This window comes from Ursus arctos, unplaced genomic scaffold, assembly GCF_023065955.2.
Source record: "Ursus arctos isolate Adak ecotype North America unplaced genomic scaffold, UrsArc2.0 scaffold_64, whole genome shotgun sequence".
In the NCBI taxonomy this organism is placed as follows: domain Eukaryota; kingdom Metazoa; phylum Chordata; class Mammalia; order Carnivora; family Ursidae; genus Ursus; species Ursus arctos.
Window position 1 is genome coordinate 115,797 of NW_026623083.1, and position 18,488 is coordinate 134,284.

Here is an 18,488-nt window from a genome sequence, read left to right on the forward strand (position 1 = left end):
GTATGCACATCTCCTGTTTCAGTTCCATATAATGGAAGATCCAGGGGTTGATGAATGAGAACACACTTCCAATGTGAAAGAAGATTCCAGGAGGAGTAAGCATTGCTAAGATCGTCCTGCAAAATGTAGTTGAAATAGGGTTGATGCACATCTTCTGTTTAGGTTCTGGGAGCAGCATGAACGTTGGACTTTTGTCAGTAGTTGCAAATGATCACTGACCTCTGGGCCACCTCCAGGACCCCATCCTCCTGCTTTGGTCTGAAATAGACATCATGGAACACCTGGTAGCCAAACCGCCAACCATGCATTAGTTTAAGGTCTGCTCGCAGCAATCCTAATTCTTTCCCAGCTTGTGCGACCCTGTGATTTTGACCTCTTTGAGCCTGCGCTCCCTGCTGGCAGTGTGGAGCACACTTTCCGTTTGGGGGTGACTCTGTGTCTCCCAGAGTGCAATCCCTAAGACCTGAACTCAAAGCTGTACTTGTTTTACAGACGGTTCTTCTTGGCTCACATTCCTTGGCCTGGCGGGTAGGATGCAACGCGTCTGACCTCTGCGTCTTCGCCGCCGGTTCCAGTGAGATAGGCACAAGAATGGTCCACCCTGTCATCTCCCCGGTGGTTTTGCATCACAGTGGTAAGTTGTCTTGGTTCTGAACCTCCCGCCAGGGTTGAGGTTCAGGCCTTTATTTGGATGTCCTCTTTTGGTGGTTTCTGTCTTTACATCTGAGGGGAAAAGATACCTTCTTCTTGGCTGTGACATTGGAGACAGGTCCTTAAAAAGAAAATACACAGTTGGTTCTTTGGGGAAAAGACCTTAGTAGGACAGATGTAGAAAGTTCTGCAAGTCCTCGCCCCACACAAAAACTCTGAACCAGAGGTTGCTTCTGTTGGCAGCATCGTGCGTTAGTGCAGGTTTACCGCATAAATCGAGGTACCCCCCATTTAGTGAGCATGTAGCAGCTGTCAGCACGGTGCTGGGTGTTCTATAGCCAAGGCCCTGGTCCTAGCACAGACAGATCCGGTCTTGCTGATGAAGAAAGTTTCCATACAAGTTGCAGTCTCACCTCCCTAAGTGTTTTCCTTGGAGCCCTGGAGGCACTCCCAATCCTCCCTTTCTTTTGTGAGATCACCACTTACCTACCATCTGGGGAAGGATCTTGATCTGCTTGTTTTCTGTCTCTGTGATAAGAAGAAAAGCCATCTTCTGGAAAACGTGTCCAAAAGGTTAATGGGGTAATCATCTCAAACCTTGGAACGTCATCATGAATTCAGTGCCGTTAGATCTTATTGAGGTCCCTGAGGTCATGCGTAAGTGGAAGAGGGGATTTGAGAACTTCGTTTAATCCACAGTTATAGAGGTGCTGAGATCTGTAAAGAAATCACACAGTTGGAAGAGAATATGGCGCTCCTTTATTCTGGTTCTGGCTTAACACCTTTTGCTCCTGGTTTGTCCGTGGTCTTTTAAATCTGAGCTTCTCGGCGATTCCATTTCAGCCACCTCAGGTCTCTGTGTTGAGTACTTTCGGGACCAAGTTCAAACTATGTAACAGGGCGTACGAGGCCCTTTACCATCACTATATGAATTTGGTGCCCTCTCTCCAACCCCCTTATGGTCCAGTCACACTAAGTGTTGCTGTGTCTGTTGTTTGCATTCACACCCTCCCTGTATTCCCACCCTTTGCACTCCAGGCCTTCAAGAATCGGCCATGTCCCTTTCTCTGTGAAGCTCCTTAACCTCCCCCTCAGCCCACATCATCTACCCTGTACCTCCATAATGAAGTCCTTGTCTTCCTTTGGTTCTCCGTAGGCTTCCAGCCGTTTTCCAACAATACTTACTGCACACATACTGTGGGTATGTAAGCAAGAGGCGTTCTAGCAGATTAGTAAGACACTGAGCTCTAGGGCCAGACTCCCTGGGTGCGCATCTTAACCCTGCCCCTTCTCCTTAGGCAAGTCACTTGACCTCTTGGGTCCAGGTTTCCTTGCCTGTAATGCAAGGATTATAATCCTACCTGTCTCAGAGTTGCTGTTAGGATTCAGTGTTGTGGAGTTTCTCCAAAGAAAGCGCTCCATCATAGTCATTGTCTTTATGGTACTTGAATGGAAGCTCCACGAGGAGAGGGAATTTCCGCTTCCCGATCTCTGCCCGGGTCAGTGCCTGGCACTAGCAGATGCTTTAAACATACGGTGAATGAATATATGAATTTGCCAGGCGTTCTTCTAGTCTCAGGGCAAGCGGCCTTGAACAAAATAAACAAGATCCCTTTCTCATGGCTTCTACTGTAAGCTTTAGACAGAAGCACACGCTTTCATGTAATAGCAGGTGCTGTGAGGAATGTACAAGAGGGAAGTGGGATTGAGGCTAGGGATGGAGGAGCAGTATTAAGTGAGGATGGGCCAACCACACAGAGGATCCAGGTGAGGATTTCAGCCAAGGGCCCAGAATTCCCGAGGGAAAAAGAAGCTCTGCTGGTTAATAGAGCCTCCCCATTTTCTCCAAAGGGCTCTTGGAATGTCTGTCTTCCCCACTAGACTAGGAACGTCCGAAAAGAGGGACTCCATTGTGTAATTGTTTATAAATATCCTCGCTGGTGATTAGTTGGACACTTGATAAATACTTGTTGATGAAACCAACGAATCCATGTAGGAAAGGGCCTTCCCGTTTGGAAATGCAGGCTCTGAGAGACTCTTCTACCTGTCTGTTTTCTTTTCTCCTTGTATATGCTGCCTTCCTGAAGTCTAGGCCAAGGAATACATCTGAGCATTGACTCATCTTCCTTCCAGTGCTATCCCTGAGCTCTAACATTAGGAGGTCACTTTTCCCCCCAGATCCCAACATTTATTAATCCCCTTTTTGGTAAGAATTAGGTTCAGAGCTGCAGAAAGTGTTCTGTAAATGGAAAAAACTTTAGTAAAAGATTCTGGTTTTCAGAAAGTCATTTCATTTGATGAATTTTAAACATTTGCTCTTTGAGAAGCTCCTTTTCGGTCATCAACATAAAAATGAGCCTGTCATTTAAATATCCATGCTGTATTACTGTCCAGCACTGAGTTACGAACTTGCGGTGTTGTGATTTAGAATATAGATGTGATCTTACCCCGTTTCTGCAGCAAAGCTCCTTAAAGCCCTTGGAATTCCTAAGTGTGGAGGGTGATGGGGTATCTTTTGTTTGCTGTGTTAATGAGAGACTTTGGGACTGAGGAGGGGGCTGGTTGCCTGCCAGTGGAACCAACCACTTGATTATTGGGTGGGAACTTTCAGGCCCGCCCTCCACCTCCTGGGAGGGGAGAGGGGCTGGAGAACAATGATTGTCATGAAATCATAAAATCATGCCCATGTGATGAAGCCTCCACAAATACCCTGAAGGACGGGTTCTGAGAGCTTCTGGGTTGGTGAACATTGGAGGTGCTGGGAGAGTGGCGCTCTGGAACGGGGCATGGAAACTCGATCCATACCCCTTTCCCCGTACTTGGCCCTACGCAGATCTTCTCTCTTACTCTTCCTGAGTTGTATCCTTTTATAATAAACCGGTAGGTTTGTAAGTGAAATGTTTCTCTGAATTTTGTGAGCCACTGTAACAAATTAATTGAGCCTAAGGAGGCAGTGGTTGGAACCTCCCATCTGTGGCCAGTCAAGCACAGGTGGCAAACTGGACTTGTGATGGGCATCTGAGGGTGCTGGGGGTCCAGTGTGGTGGGACTGAGCTGTGCAAGCTGACACTATCTCCAGATAGGTCGTGTCAGAAAAGGACATGCGGGTGGTGTCAAAGACTTGCTTGTCACGTGGAAGAAACACATTGCAACTGGTGTCAGAATTGTAGAACTTTATTGAAAGTCGATACGGGGATTTGAAAATTAAATGAAATCATTGATGGTCTGGTTTATCTCCAGGGATGGGGGGAATGAAAGTCCATGCAATACTTGTTAAACTAACACACTTAGGATGTAAGATCGTCAGAGAGCCCAGAGGAGGAGGATCCTTCCCCCAGATCTATAGAGAAAGAGGCAGAATGGCTTCCTGATAGAATAAGGTCCTGAGCAGAGATGTGAAGGAATTGGCTGGAGCAGAGCTAGTGGAGTTGGAATGGACTTAGAAGGGAGATGAGAACAAGAAGCTGCCCTATAAGACTCTCTTTGGGTAGTTTGGTGACAACACTCTTTGGCTGGAGCCCAAGGACAGCTAGCCTTCCTTCATTCTAAATTCCTCCCCACAGAGGATAAGATTATGGTGCTTCCTTTACCTTAAGCTAGCCCACAAATGATCTCAACTTGTTTGTGTTTTTAATTGTAAGATGGCCTCTCGTTTTTAGCAGCTAATTAAGAAGGAACCCTGCATTGTCATGAGAAGAACTTTTAAGCCAGGGAGCACATGAATGTAAACGTTTTTTGTTATTTCGATCCGGGAGTGGCACTGTTAGAAAGATTGGAGGCTGGAGAAGACTTGTGAGTGTATAAATGAATGTCAGCTTATTTTAGGCAGTTGTAAAGATTTCCCCATGAGACCTTTACTCTTCCCGGATGGTGGGTGGGAGGGACTAGAAATGTCTAAGGAAAACTTTCTCGAGGCTGTTCAGGATGGGGTTTTCAGGTGGATAAGTCCCACCACTCCACTGCCCCACAAAGCCTACAAAGGAAAGTGAAGAGGTCAGGAGAGGAAAGCCAGGGATGTTCATGGGGGGCGATGGTGTGTGTTTTGTGTTTTGTTTTTCTTTTTGTTTTTACTTCAAATGGATGCCTTCAATAGTTGAACTCCTTTGATGAAAAAGCTAATGTGTTGAATTGACTTTACCATTCTACATGGAGGGCAGGGTGCCCTGGGTGCGGAACAGCTGGAGGGAGCCCGAGCCCCACCTCCCTTAGTGCCTCCTTGGGTTCCCCAGGAGAGGAGCCGGGGTGGAATGGGCTGGGCCCCAAAGCAGGCTGAGGTTGCAGAGAAGCTCTGTCTGAAAAGTAGGAGTGGTTCGGGCCTGGCGACACAGACCTAGGAACCCCGTGCTGACTGAGCCGCCACATTCATAAGGCGTCTTCAGTCACTCCTGACAGCGAGAGCACCAAGGAGCAGCCCGCATATTTCAGGGAGAGTTAATATGGAAAAGCAACACCCTCAGACCCGCAGGGTGAGCCATTTAGTAAGTGAAGGACAGTGTCGTGTACCTGCTTCCCAGGATTATGTGGAGCTTAAACTGTGGAACGGACATGAAGTCACCGTACAGTGTGCGACACCAAGTTAATGCCGTCCTTCTTGACTGTAACTGGGCGAGCCTCTGCACGGTAGCTTGTAGGTAGTGAGAATAATGGATGCTTGTGGGTAACTCATGGCTAACGGAGGGCTTCGGTGGATGTTTGCTCCTTTGCTCTTCCCAGCAACCTTGGAAGGTAAGGGGAGTTTCCCGTTTCCAAATAAGGGAACTGCAGGTCAGCCAACCACACAGCCAGTGAATGGCATTTCTGGTGTGTCAATCTAGGTATTGTCCAGGTTGCTGTTCAAAGTGTGGCACCCAGACCCACAGCCTCAGCTCTCTGCACTCTCTTCCTCTTCTGTAAGCCTAAAGTTATTTCACAATAATCAGTTTAAAACAAGAGTCAAGGCGCACCTGACTGCTCTGTTGTAGAGCACGTGCCTCTTGGTCTCTGGTTTGTCAGTCTGAGGCCACACCTCCCAGCCCAGGGTGGAGAGCAGAAGAAAGGAGGGAATGGAGAGGAAATTTAAGAAGCTAGGTAACTTTTCAGATCCACCGGCTTCTGCAGTTTTTAGTGAAATTGACAGAACACTGGAATCACCAAGTCTCCCTGCACACCGTGTGCTCTGTCACATTCTGAAGCAGTGGTTCTTGACCTTGGCTGGACATCAGAATCCCCTGGGGAGTCTTATAAAATCCTGATGGCCGAGTTCTCCTGCAAGATTCTGATTTAATTGGTTTGCTCGTGACCTGGGCAACAGGACTTTTGCAAGCCCCGAGATTCTGTGTGCAGGCCACGGTCAGAACCATTGTTCTAAAAAGACTTCAAGTGACTTTGGAGGTGCATCATTTCCTTAGGCTAACTCTGATAATGATGGGCCAGTTTTTGCTCCATTTATCCAGCAGGTGATGTCTCGCAGCAGGGCAGCTTTTCAGAATATCTAGTTCACCGTGGGAAGGGGGGCCTAGAAAACTGAGCGCTCCGTTGCGTGCAAGCAGCAGGCTGGTGTGGCTGCTGCTTATCTCCTTGGCAGTTTCAGTGCTGTTATCAGAGTCAGGCAGTATGGACATATTTCTGCATCAGTACTTGTTGGTGTTCGTGAAAGTTGGAATACCACAGTACTTTAGGAAAAGTACTAACCTGAGGCCACACAACTCAGTCTTTCAATCCTGTCACTAGCGCAGAAGTTCCTTGAGCCTAGTGCTTTGTATTTGTTTTGTTCACTGTTGAATCCCCAGTGTCTAAACTTGGGGTAAGATAGTAGGTATTCAGTACATGTTGAGTAAACGAATGAGTAATTAAGAGTGGATTATAATGTGCCCTGTGGGAAAGGGGAACCTTCACACTGGTGGAAGCCCAGCCTCTCCCTGTCACCCTCCCCCTCGGGATCTCCAACAGGGAGAGGTGACGGTCCAGCTCATAGGTCCCCCAGCCTCGAGGAGAATCTTTTTGTCCCTTGGCTGAGATCGTCCTAATTGTCGTCTTCTCAAATTGTCCCTTATACTCACATCCTACCATCACAACAACTGAGACTGAGAATAAATGTTCCGTTTAATTATATCCTCTCCCCCGGTCATCTCTCAGGCAGTGGTAGGGATAGTATTCTATCACCGGCTGTGTGACCTTGGAAAATTCACTTAACCTCTCTGAGCATCAGTTTTCTCATCTGTCAAGTGAAGCTGCTACCTACCTCACAAGTTGGTTGTGAGAGTTACGCTGAGTGAATGTATTTTAAATGTTTAGCACCACGTTTGGCCCACAGTTGGCCCTTCCTAAAGATTACTTCTGCTCTGCGTTTCCCTTCACTTGAACAGCAATAGAGGAAGGCACAGATTCACTTCATTCTCATTATTCGTGGTCCTGCAAACCCTGAGTTAGTGAGCACTGAATCAGTGCTCCGAGGAGCAGCACAGTTAGGTCCCTCCTCACCTATCTGTCAACCAGTCAGTACATCACTTTACTTTATGTGTGTTTCCTTAAAGACAACTTATTTAACATATGCATCGCTGATCTGTTCACATTGAGCTCATGGCCAACAACCCGTAACTGCTGCCTGGATGAAGCTTATCTAACACGCATTTCCCCCATGAGACACACAGCCTTTTCTTGCTTGGAAGACTAGAGAGCACTTCAGCACTACACCTGAGGACCATTTTAAATGGAAATCGCCGGCAGGGATGAAAAAAAAAAAGCCAAAAAATGCAGCAATAATCGACTGTGAAGGGGATTCTTGTTTACAGTAGGAGAGCTGAAACAAGGCAGTTTGGCCTTCTTTGACCTCAGCTGGGACCCCCCCCTTTTTTTTTGCCACTCTGCATGTCCAAGAACATTGGATTTGGGGGTTACAAACTTTAGTGAGCGGGTAGCTCCACAGGTACGGAATCCATGGGGAATAAGGATCCACTGTTGGAAGTAGATCCGGGACAAGCGTTAGGGAACCACGGGGTTCCGGAGGGCAGAGCGCATGTTGGGCTGTGCTTCCTTGGTGGGCCCCGAAGCTAGAACAGTTAAGGGCACAGAGCAGGTTCTTAGTAGATAACTGTTGGGCTCTTGATCCAATTGAACAAACACGTGTCCTATCCCTATGTCGGCCGTCCCTGGGATAAGCATCTGGTTTTACCCTGCACTCATCTGCTAGCAGGGTTCCCGTTCCACAGCTGTTAGGAGGATAGATTTTACTGACTTTTTATAGGGACGGCAGGAGGGTCCCTCCCGTTTCTCCAGCCTTCCCACCACCTAGAGTCTGCTGTGTGACTTTTCCCTCACACCAGCCAGGCTGGCAGGCACCATTCTTCACCTTCTCAGAAACCAGCCCTCCCTCTCTGTCTAGATTTACACTCAGCAATTAGGCTCTGTCCTGGCTTCTCCGGGTTAACCCGTCACTTCGCTCAGGAAACGAAGCGTCATTAGAAGTAGAAAATTCTGATTCCCTATGAATTATGTCAAGTATCTTTTCATAAATTTCTGTGCTAGGTGCCATAATAAGGAAATTTGCAGTGATGAGAAAGATCGTGCCCCTTCTCTAAGGAGCTTGCAGACCTGTGGTGCGACGGTCTGTGAAGTACAGGAAGGCAGAAGAGGCAGTGAGACCCGTATGAACGAGCCCTTAGGAGTCCAGTCAACAAAATCGTGTAGCAACAAAGAAGATACACGCAACCTCCCCGTCAATTATTTTTAATCATTAGAAGCCTATACTTCTAATGCAATTTCTACTAAAAGGGGAAAAAATGAACAAAGGTACATTCACATTTGTAGTGCATGGATACATTATAATTACAGACTTCATGAGCTTATAAATAATGTAAGTATGGCTAGACGCGTAGTATACAAATGACTTAGTTATTACCTTGCCCAAAGTGACATCCTGGAGTGGAGACAAATGAATTTTATTTTTGTTGGCTCAGAAGTGAGCTAAGGTTTCTTTGGTAAACACTAAGAAAAAAGTAGTAAGTTCATTTTGTTCTCCCTAGTTCCCTGACGAATGTTATAAAAGAAAAATTTTAAGTAGCCACAAATAACTTCCTGAGGTCATGAGGATAGTGTTTTGCCCTTAGTGACCCATTGTCAGGCATTTAGCTTTTTGGACAAACTACAGTGGGTTTTACATGCTAGACTTACTTATCCTTGTTAATTCATTTCAGCTTGTGTGGAGTTCATGGGAATGTGGGCTCATTTAATTTTGTTTTCAATTAAGATCTTTTTCATTACTGGAGAAATGCATAAACATCGTGGAAAGTTGTAGAATTCACTGACATCAAAAACCATCATTGTTAATTTTTTAATAGTGCCCATTCCATATTTTATTGTATTTCATTCTAGTGTTTTTCTAGGCATTTATTATATAATTATTTAAATGGTGTCATTGATGTTTTTTGAGCGTTCTTCCAGAGAGGGATTATTTAGAATTACGTTTTTAGTAATTAATGCATCATGATTATTGGTAAAGGAATTTGCAACTTGGTGCTCCTTCTTGGGGGGGAAGACTTTCAGTTACACGAGCCAGACAACTTACTAAATTGGTAAAATCCCCTCCCTGAGCCCACCCTCCCCTATATGGCCAGGCAGAATGACCTAAAGCCAGTGGGCCCTGCCTTTGCAGGCTACGCCTCAGCCACAGGAAGAGCTGGCATTCAGAACGTATTTCACTGCTGGTGCGCTTGGCAAGAATCAATGGGCCGTGTCTTGGAGTGGCTGCATGTGCCCACAGCACCCCGATCCTGGTCCAGGGAAGCAATTTCCCCACTCAGTCGACAACTCCTTTCATCCAGCGCTTTTATCCTCTGCCGACTCACAAGTGTGAGTTTATTTGCTTACGCATTTTTACTGCCACCAGGCCTTGACCTGTTTCAAATGATAAGGTTTCTAACTGGCCACTTCTCTCCCCAATTCATGCCAGAGACCTAACGTGCCCTGATATTACATACTGTTATCATCACCTCTTATCGACTGACTGTCATCATCCATGAGTCCAGAAAGCCTCCTTTATAAATGAAGCACCATCAGTTCTGCTTCCACATGGAAATATTTCACTGGCAGAAATATATGAGACAGCCAGGAAGGACCCGCTCAGCCGCATGTGACTCATGGGAAAATGGAGACATCTGAGCCCCTGGACAATTCATGTTTGCTTTAATTCATCTACTTAATAAAATAACAAATTTGGAAATACTTAAAATAATGAATGTTGCAGCAGACCAGCACCCGTGAAAGAGCAGCCTGAGATCGTGAGCCAGGGAACGCGCACGACCGGACTGAAATGGAGCTTCGGTGGGCTCACTGGAACCCGAATGAGACCGGGAGCTCTTGGAGCGCGCGGGGGCAGCTGGTGGCTGGCAATGTTAGAAACACAAAGGAGAGAGATGCACTGGCCCTGGAAGTGAGGGCTGTGATGCCAGGTGTGGGGCGCACATCCCGGGACACTGCAGGGTTAAGCAGCACCAACAGTAACAGATTTAAAGTGGCCAGAACATCAGTGGAGAACGGTCCGCGATCCCTCTGTTCTGAGACAGAGGCTGAGATGCGGCTGCTGCTGCTCTGACTCTCAGAAGAGGCATAGCAAACCGCCAGGGAGGCCGCCAGAGAACAAAAGCCTGGAAATACTGGCTCACAGTGTGCCCATCTCCATCCCCCCTCACAGGGAACGCAGAGACTCTATCCCAACAGGGTTGCCTGAGGATCGGCGCGGCAGGTCCCTGTCCCAGAAGGCAGGCTGAAAAATCAAGAAGCCCACATCCCTAAAATCCCTATAAAACAAGGGTGCACGGCCTGGGTCCCGGTCAATAATTTGGGCTCTGGACAACCCCGCAACCTCTCCTCATCAGAATGATGAGAAGGAGAACCCCCCCCCCCAGCAAAGAAAAGACAATGAGTCTGTGGCCTCTGCCACAGAACTAATGGATATGGATATAACCAAATGATCAGAAATGGAGTTCAGAGTAACAATGGTCAGATGATGTGTAGACTTGAAAAAAGTATTAACAAAAATGTTAATGAGAATATAAAATCTCTAAGGGCAGAAATGAGAGTGAATCTGGCAGAAATTAAAAATTCTATGAGCCAAATGCTGTCAAAACTAGAGGCTCTGACGGCCAGGGTGAATGAGGCAGAAGGACGTATCAGCGAATTGGAGGATGATAGAAAGCTAAAATAGAATCTGGACTCAAAAAAATCCATGCTCAGGAATGTAGGTTACGGGAGATTACTGACTCAATGAAACATTCCAATGTCAGAATCATCGGCATCCCCGAGGGGGGTGGAGAAAAACAGAGGTCTAGAAGAGATATTTGAAGAAATTGTAACTGAAAACTTCCCTAATCTAGCAAAGGAAACAAGCATTCGTGTCCAAGAGGCAGAGAAGACCCCCTCCCGAGCTCAACCACGACAAACTTACACCACAGCACGTCATAGTGCAATTCGCAAATATTAGATCCAAGGATGAAGTATTGAAAGGGGCCAGGGCAAAGAAATTTCTCACAACCAAGGCAAAGGTATCAGAATTACGTCAGACCTGTCTGCACAGTCCTGGAATGAGAGAAAGGGTTGGGGGGCATTTTTAAAGCTCTTTCAGAGAAAAACATGTAGCCAAGGATCCTTTATCCAGCAAGGCTGTCATTCAGAATTGACGGAGAGATAAAGACCTTCCAGAATCTCCAGTCATTAAACATATTTGTAACCACGAAACCAGCCCTACAGGAGATATTAAGGGGGGTTCTATAAAAGTAAAAAGGCCCCAAGAGTGATACAGAACAGAAAGTCACAATCGATAGAAACAAAGACTTTACTGGCAATATGACATCATTAAAATCATATCTCTCAATAATCGGTCTCAATGTAAATGACCTAAATGCTCCCATAACACGCCACAGGGTTGCAGATTGGGTAAAAAGACATGACCCATCCATTTGCTGTCTACGAGAGACTCATTTTGAACCTAAAGATACATCCAGACTGGAAGTAAAGGGATGAAATACCATCTTTCATGCCAGTGGACCTCAATAGAAAGCTAGGGTAGCAATTCTCATATCAGACAGATTGGATATTAAACTAAAGACTATAGTTAGAGATACAGAAGGGCACTATATTATTTTTAAAGGATGTATCCAACAAGTCGATATGACAATTATAAATATATATGCCCCCAACAGGGGAGCAGCAAGATACACAAGCCAACTCTCAAGCACAATAAGGAGACATATAGATAAAAATACGTTAATAGTAGGGGAGCTCAACACTCCACTATCAGCAATAGACAGAGCACCAGAACAGAAAACCAACAAAGAAACAAGAGCTCTGAATCCCATAGTCGACGAGCTGAACCACATAGATATATATAGAACACTACACCCCAGAACCAAAGAATACTCTTTCTATTCTAATGCCCATGGAACATTCTCAAGAATAGACTATGTTCTGGGTCACAAAAGAGGTCTCAACCGATACCAAAAGACTGAAATTATTCCCTGCATATTCTCAGACCACAGCACTTTGAAATGGGAACTCAACCACAAGGAAAAATTTGGAAGAAACTCAAATACTTGGAGACTAAGAACCATCCTGCTCAAGAATGATTCGATAAACCAGGAAATCAAAAATCAATTTAAACAATTTATGGAGACCAACGAGAATGAAAACACAATGGTCCAAACCTATGGAATACTGCAAAGGCAGTAAGGGAATACTAAGGGGAAAATACATAGCCATCCAAGCCTCACTCAAAAGAATAGAAAAATATAAAATGCAGTTATTATATTCTCACCTCAAGAAGCTGGAACCGCAACAGAGGAACAGGCCTAATCCACGTACGAGAGAGCAGTTGATGAAGATTAGAGCAGAGATCAATGAATTAGAAACAAGGAGCGCAGTAGAGCAGATCAAGAGAACTAGAAGCTGGTTCTTTGAAGAGTAAATAAAATTGGCAAACCACTGGCAAGACTTATCCAAAAGAATAGAGAAAGGACCCAAATTAATAAAATTATGAATGAAAAGGGAGAGGTCACAACCAACACCAATGAAATTGGAAGGATTATTAGAAACTTTTATCCACAGCTTGATGCCAATAAATTAAGCAATCTGGAAGAGATGGAGGCCTTTCTGGAAACCTATAAACTACCAAGACTGAAACAGGAAGAAATTGAATTTTTAAACAGGCCAATTAATTATGAAGAGATTGAAACAGTGATAAACAACCTTCCAAAAAACAGAACACCAGGACCGGATGGTTTTCCCGGGGAATTCTACCAAACATTCAAAGAAGAAATAATACCTATTCTCCTAAAGCTATTTCAAAAAATAGAAACAGAAGGTAAGCTACCAAACTCATTCTATGAGGCCAATATTACCTTGATCCCCAAACCAGCTAAAGACTCTATCAAAAGGGAGAATTACAGACTAATTTCCCTAATGAATATGGACACCAAAATTCTCAACAAGATCCAGACTAATAGAATCCAACAGTGCATTAAAAGGATTATCCATCATGACCAAGTGGGATTCATCCCTGGGATGCAAGGGTGGTTCAACATTCGCAAATCTATCAGTGTCATAGATTTTATCCAGCAGGAAAAAGCCAAAAATCATATGATCCTCTCAATAGATGCAGAAAAAGCATATGACAAAATACAGCATCCTTTCCTGATTAAAACCCTTCAGAGTGTAGGGATAGAGGGTACATTCCTCAATCTCATAAAAACCATCTAGGAAAAGCCTACAGCAAATACCATTCTCAATGGGGAAAAGCTGGAAGCCTTTCCCTTAAGATCAGGAACTCGACAAGGATGCCCACTCTCGTCACTATTATTCAACATAGTACTAGAAGTCCTTGCAACAGCAATCAGACAACAAAAAGGGATAAAAGGTATCCAAATCAGCAAAGAAGAAGTCAAAATGTCATATTAGCAGATGACATGATACTCTATATGGAAAACCCAAAAGACTCCACCCCCAAACTACTAGAACTTAGAGAGCAATTCAGTAATGTGGCGGGATACAAAATCAATGCTCAGAAATCAGTTGCATTTCTATACACGAACAATGAGACTGAAGAAAGAGAAATTAGGGAATCCATCCCATTTACAATAGCACCAAAAATCATAAGTTATCTTGGAATTAACTTAACCAGAGACGTAAAGGACCTATATTCTAGAAACTATAAATCACTCTTGAAAGACATTGGGGGAGACACAAAAAGATGGAAAAATACTCCATGCTTATGGATCAGAAGAATTAACATAGTTAAAGTGTCCATGCTACCCAGAGCAATCTACACTTTCAATGCTATCCCGATCAAAATACCAATGACATTTTTCAAAGAACTGGAACAAATAGCCCTTAAATTTGTGTGGAACCAGAAAAGGCCCTACATCGCCAAGGAATTGTTGAAAAGGAAAAACAAAGCTGGGGGCATCACAATGCCGGATTTCGAGCTCTACTACAAAGCTGTGATCACAAAGATGGCATGGTATTGGCACAAAAACAGACACATAGACCAATGGAACAGAATAGAGAACCCAGAAATGAACTCTCGGCTCTTTGGGCAACTAATTTTTGACAAAGCAGGAAAAAACATCCAGTGGAAAAAAGACAGTCTCTTCAATAAATGGTGCTGGGAAAATTGGACAGCTACATGCAAAAGAATGAAACTTGACCACTCTCTCACACCATACATAAAGATAAACTCCAAATGGATGAAAGACCTCGGTGTGAGACAGGAATCCATCAAAATCCTAGAGGAGAACATAGGCAGTAACCTCTATGACATCAGTCACAGCAACCTTTTTCATGACACATCTCCAAAGGCAAGAGAAACAACAGATAAAATGAACTTGTCGGAGTTCGTCAAGATCAAAAGCTTCTGCGCAGCCAAGGAAACAGTCAAAAAAACTAAGAGGCAGCCCATGGAATGGGAGAATATATTTGCAAATGACACTTCAGATAAAAGACTTGTATCCAAGATCTACAAAGAACTTCTCAAACTCAATACGTGAGAAACAAATAAACAAATCATAAAATGGGCAGAAGATATGAACACTTTTCCAATGAAGACATACAAATGGCTAACAGACACATGATAAAATGTTCAAAATCATTAGCCATCAAGGAATTTCAAATCAAAACCACACTAAGATACCACCTTACGCCAGTTAGAATGGCAAAAATTGACAAGGCAAGAAACAACAATTGCAGGAGAGGATGTGGAGAAAGGGGGTCCCTCTTACATTGTTGGTGGGAATGCAAGTTGGTACAGCCACTCTGGAAAAGAGTGTGGAGGTCCCTTAAAAAGTTAAAAATTGAGCTACCCTATGATCCAGCAATTGCACTGCTGGGTATTTACCCCAAAGATACAGACGTAGTGAAGAGAAGGGCCATATGCACCCCAATGTTCATAGCAGCTTTGTCCATAATCGCTAAATCGTGGAAGGAGCCGAGATGCCCTTCAACAGATGACTCGATGAAGAAGCTGGTCCATATACACAATGGAATATTACTCAGCTATCAAAAGGAATGATTTCTCAACATTTGCTACAACATGGACGGCACTGGAGGAGATAATGCTAAAGTGAAATAAGTCAAGCAGAGAAAGACAATTATCATATGGTTTCTCTCATCTATGGAGCATAAGAAGTAGGAAGATCGGTAGGAGAAGAAAGGGAAGAAGAAGGGGGGTTAAACAGAAGGGGGAATGAACCATGAGAGACTATCGACTCTGAGAAACAAACTTAGGGCTTCAGAGGGGAGGGGTGTGGGGGAATGGGATAGGCTGGTGATGGGTATTAAGGAGGGCACGTATTGCATGGTGCACTGGGTGTTATACGCAACTAATGAATCATGGAACTTTATATCAAAAACCAGGGATATACTGTATGGTGAGTAACATAAGAAAAAAAAAACATTAAAAAAATAATGAATGTTGCTATTAACAGTCCTCTCTCACTGTTAACTAGGACTGCTTCATTTTAGTACCGGGGTGTCTGAGTGTGGGGCATGGGAAGCACATCTCCACCTCACAGAGAAGGACTTGGGATATGGGAAGCACATCTCCACCTCACAGAGAAGGGCTTGTGGCCTTAGAGTTTGGCTTTGACTCGGTTGGTACTGGGGAGCCTTTGAAGGTTGAGAGCAGTGAGCGACAGGATCAAAATCCTGTATGAGGAGAACGAACCTGTTGGTGGCTGTGCAGGCGAGCTGACAGGGAGCCCCAGGGGCCACATGACTCCAGGCTGATGGGCAATGATTTGACCATGAATTCATGGGTTCCCTGGAGCTCTGACACTGGCCACGAGAAGGGTGGGCTGGTATGTTTGGGCGGTGCTTCATCATTCGTGTTCTATTCCCTCTGAGAGCTTCACAACAGTCTGCCCTGGGAGCGTGGTGCCCTGTGCATGAGACTGCATGTGAAAAGTAGTGGGGCCCAGCCCCTCCTCAGATTGCTGGTGGGGCACTGGCTAGAACAGGGCAGGTTTTGCTTGCAGTTGCTCACACATAGGGGAACTGAACGCTGGCTAGCTCGAGCTTAGCTGGTCTGAAACGCCAGCACTCAGGGCTAGGCAGAGGCGGTGGGTGGGCGGGCTGGCTCCCACCTCTGGGTCAGGTGATTTTCTGAATGGAGAGACTGAGGATGCTTCTACTCAGTGCAAGGATTCGCTTTCCTCCTCTAGGTGAGAACCTGACTTCTCTTAGCTCTCTGTGCAAGTATGGTTTGTAGTATCACTTTTTTTAAACTCTCGATGAGCTGACATTCCTGAAGATGCCCTGTGTGTAGTTTCCCCATCTCATCTCCTCATGCAGGTGGGCCTTCTTCCTTTGTCTGGGCTTTGAATGGCTATTGTTGGAGCTCTAAGCCCGGAGTCCCTGCAGGTCTCGGGGGCACCCAGGGGAGTGGTCATAATCCACATCTTCCCTCCCTGCAGGCATTTGTGCTTTGACGTTGCTCCCAACCAGCATGGGCACAGGAAGCACGGGCATCTTTGTCCTCCCTCTGAGGGACACAGCCCTCTCTTCTCGCCATGTTTCAGACTCTTCCTGCATGCTCACATGACTGTAACACCCTGGGGAAAGGACCCCGTGCTTCTGGAATGCAGTGGGTCTTTTCCTGATGTTTCCAGATCCTGCCGTATATGTACTCCCACACCCATCCCCTGGTCACTCGACAGAGCTTCTTAGGCTTGTGACAGCCTCTGAGTCTTCACTGGGAAGCGCTGCTCACCCTGATCCTCCTTTGTTTGAGGGGCAAGCCCGAGCCCCAGGACAGATCAGGGGTGAGACCCTTGTTGACCACAGCGTTGGGATACTGTCCCTTGGGCATGGCTGTGACACTCGACGGGTGTCAGGAGGGCTGCACGTGCAGGGGAGGCAGCTGGCCCCATGCATGCCGTGTGCTTACACTGTGTGGGTCCAGCCCTGCTCCTCGGGAGCATCCTGGTCAACCACCCCACAGCTGAACAAAGGGAAAGCAGCTTGTAAATTCTGTCTCTGAATCAATGTTCCCGCCCAAGACAGGAAGTACATAAGAGAGGATTTAGACGTGTGGTTGGGAAGAACCAGGGTGTGGGGGCGGGGGACCTTGTCTGGAGCAGGGGTGGAATAAACCAGATAAAAAATGAGCTGATTAGAAGGTGAGGCATTAGGAAGAAAAATGGCAACAACGGGGGCCATGAATAATTTAGGGAGACGATGATGGAGAGCAAGGGTTTGTGAGCTGTCTGCACACACACACACGTTCACTCACATCTGCCCAGAAACATCTGTGAGCCCCAAGTTCCCCACTATAAGCTTATAATCTGTAACATTGTCTGTGCTGACTGCCTCGGGGGCGGTTGCGAGAGAAGATGAGGTCAAGGCCTGGAAAGCCCTGAGCTCCTACGACACACCGTGACTCTTGGTGACTTGCAGCCTAGCCCGGAAGGGGGTATGAACATCTGTGACAGCAGAGCGAGAACGACCAACGAAGCCAGCCTCGCTCGGGTGTGGCCACACCCCGGCTGTGCACAAGGTCGGTGTGACAGGCGTGCTTCAACGACTGCCAGCACAGAGACTCAGAGGGATCCTCCATCGACATGAAAAGGGGCTTTATTGGGATCTACATGGTGGGACTGCAGCAGAGGAGCTAGGGTTCCACTGTCTGTAGTGGTGGTCTCTCCAGCTGTGAGAAACAGACCCAGAGTAACAGCTGAAACACAGTGCAGGGGTGTTTTTATTTTCTCCCATCAAGAGCGGGCCTTGGGCTGCATGGGGTGTTAGTGGCAGCTCCGTGGTACCCAGAGGGTCAGGCTTCTTTTTGCTTTGCCGTCTTTAGAATTTGCCTTGGGGCTGCAAGCTGGCTCCTGGGATGCCAGCTGTCATGTCCACATTCTAGAAGGAAGAAGGCACAGGGTTACATCTTGTGGCCAACTATGCAAGTAACACTAGTCTTTGAAGAACATTCTTAGAAGTTCCTTCTGCTGCCGACTTATGCTTAGAATTCATGGAATATCTCTGTGCAGGAAAGCCTGGAAAGGTGCTCTTTCAGCTCTATACATTTCCGTCCATTGCTAAGAAAGGAAGGGGGGGCAGACAGTCGAAGGCAGCTAGCAGTTTCTGCCTTGCTTTCTACAGCAAATCCTGCTGAGGAGTGAAGCCCAGAGGAGATGCAATTTCTAGACTAAAATCATGTGACCTTCTGTGTCATGGCTGGCTGCATGCAGAGGGCCTCATGATCCTTCAGAATTGCCCACATAAGAATTAGCAGACATGAGCCCCACGGCTCAGGGGGCCGTTGGCCTCAAGGCCTCAGCTTGTGGTCTGTTTGGGCACCAGCGGAAGGTGCTTGTGGC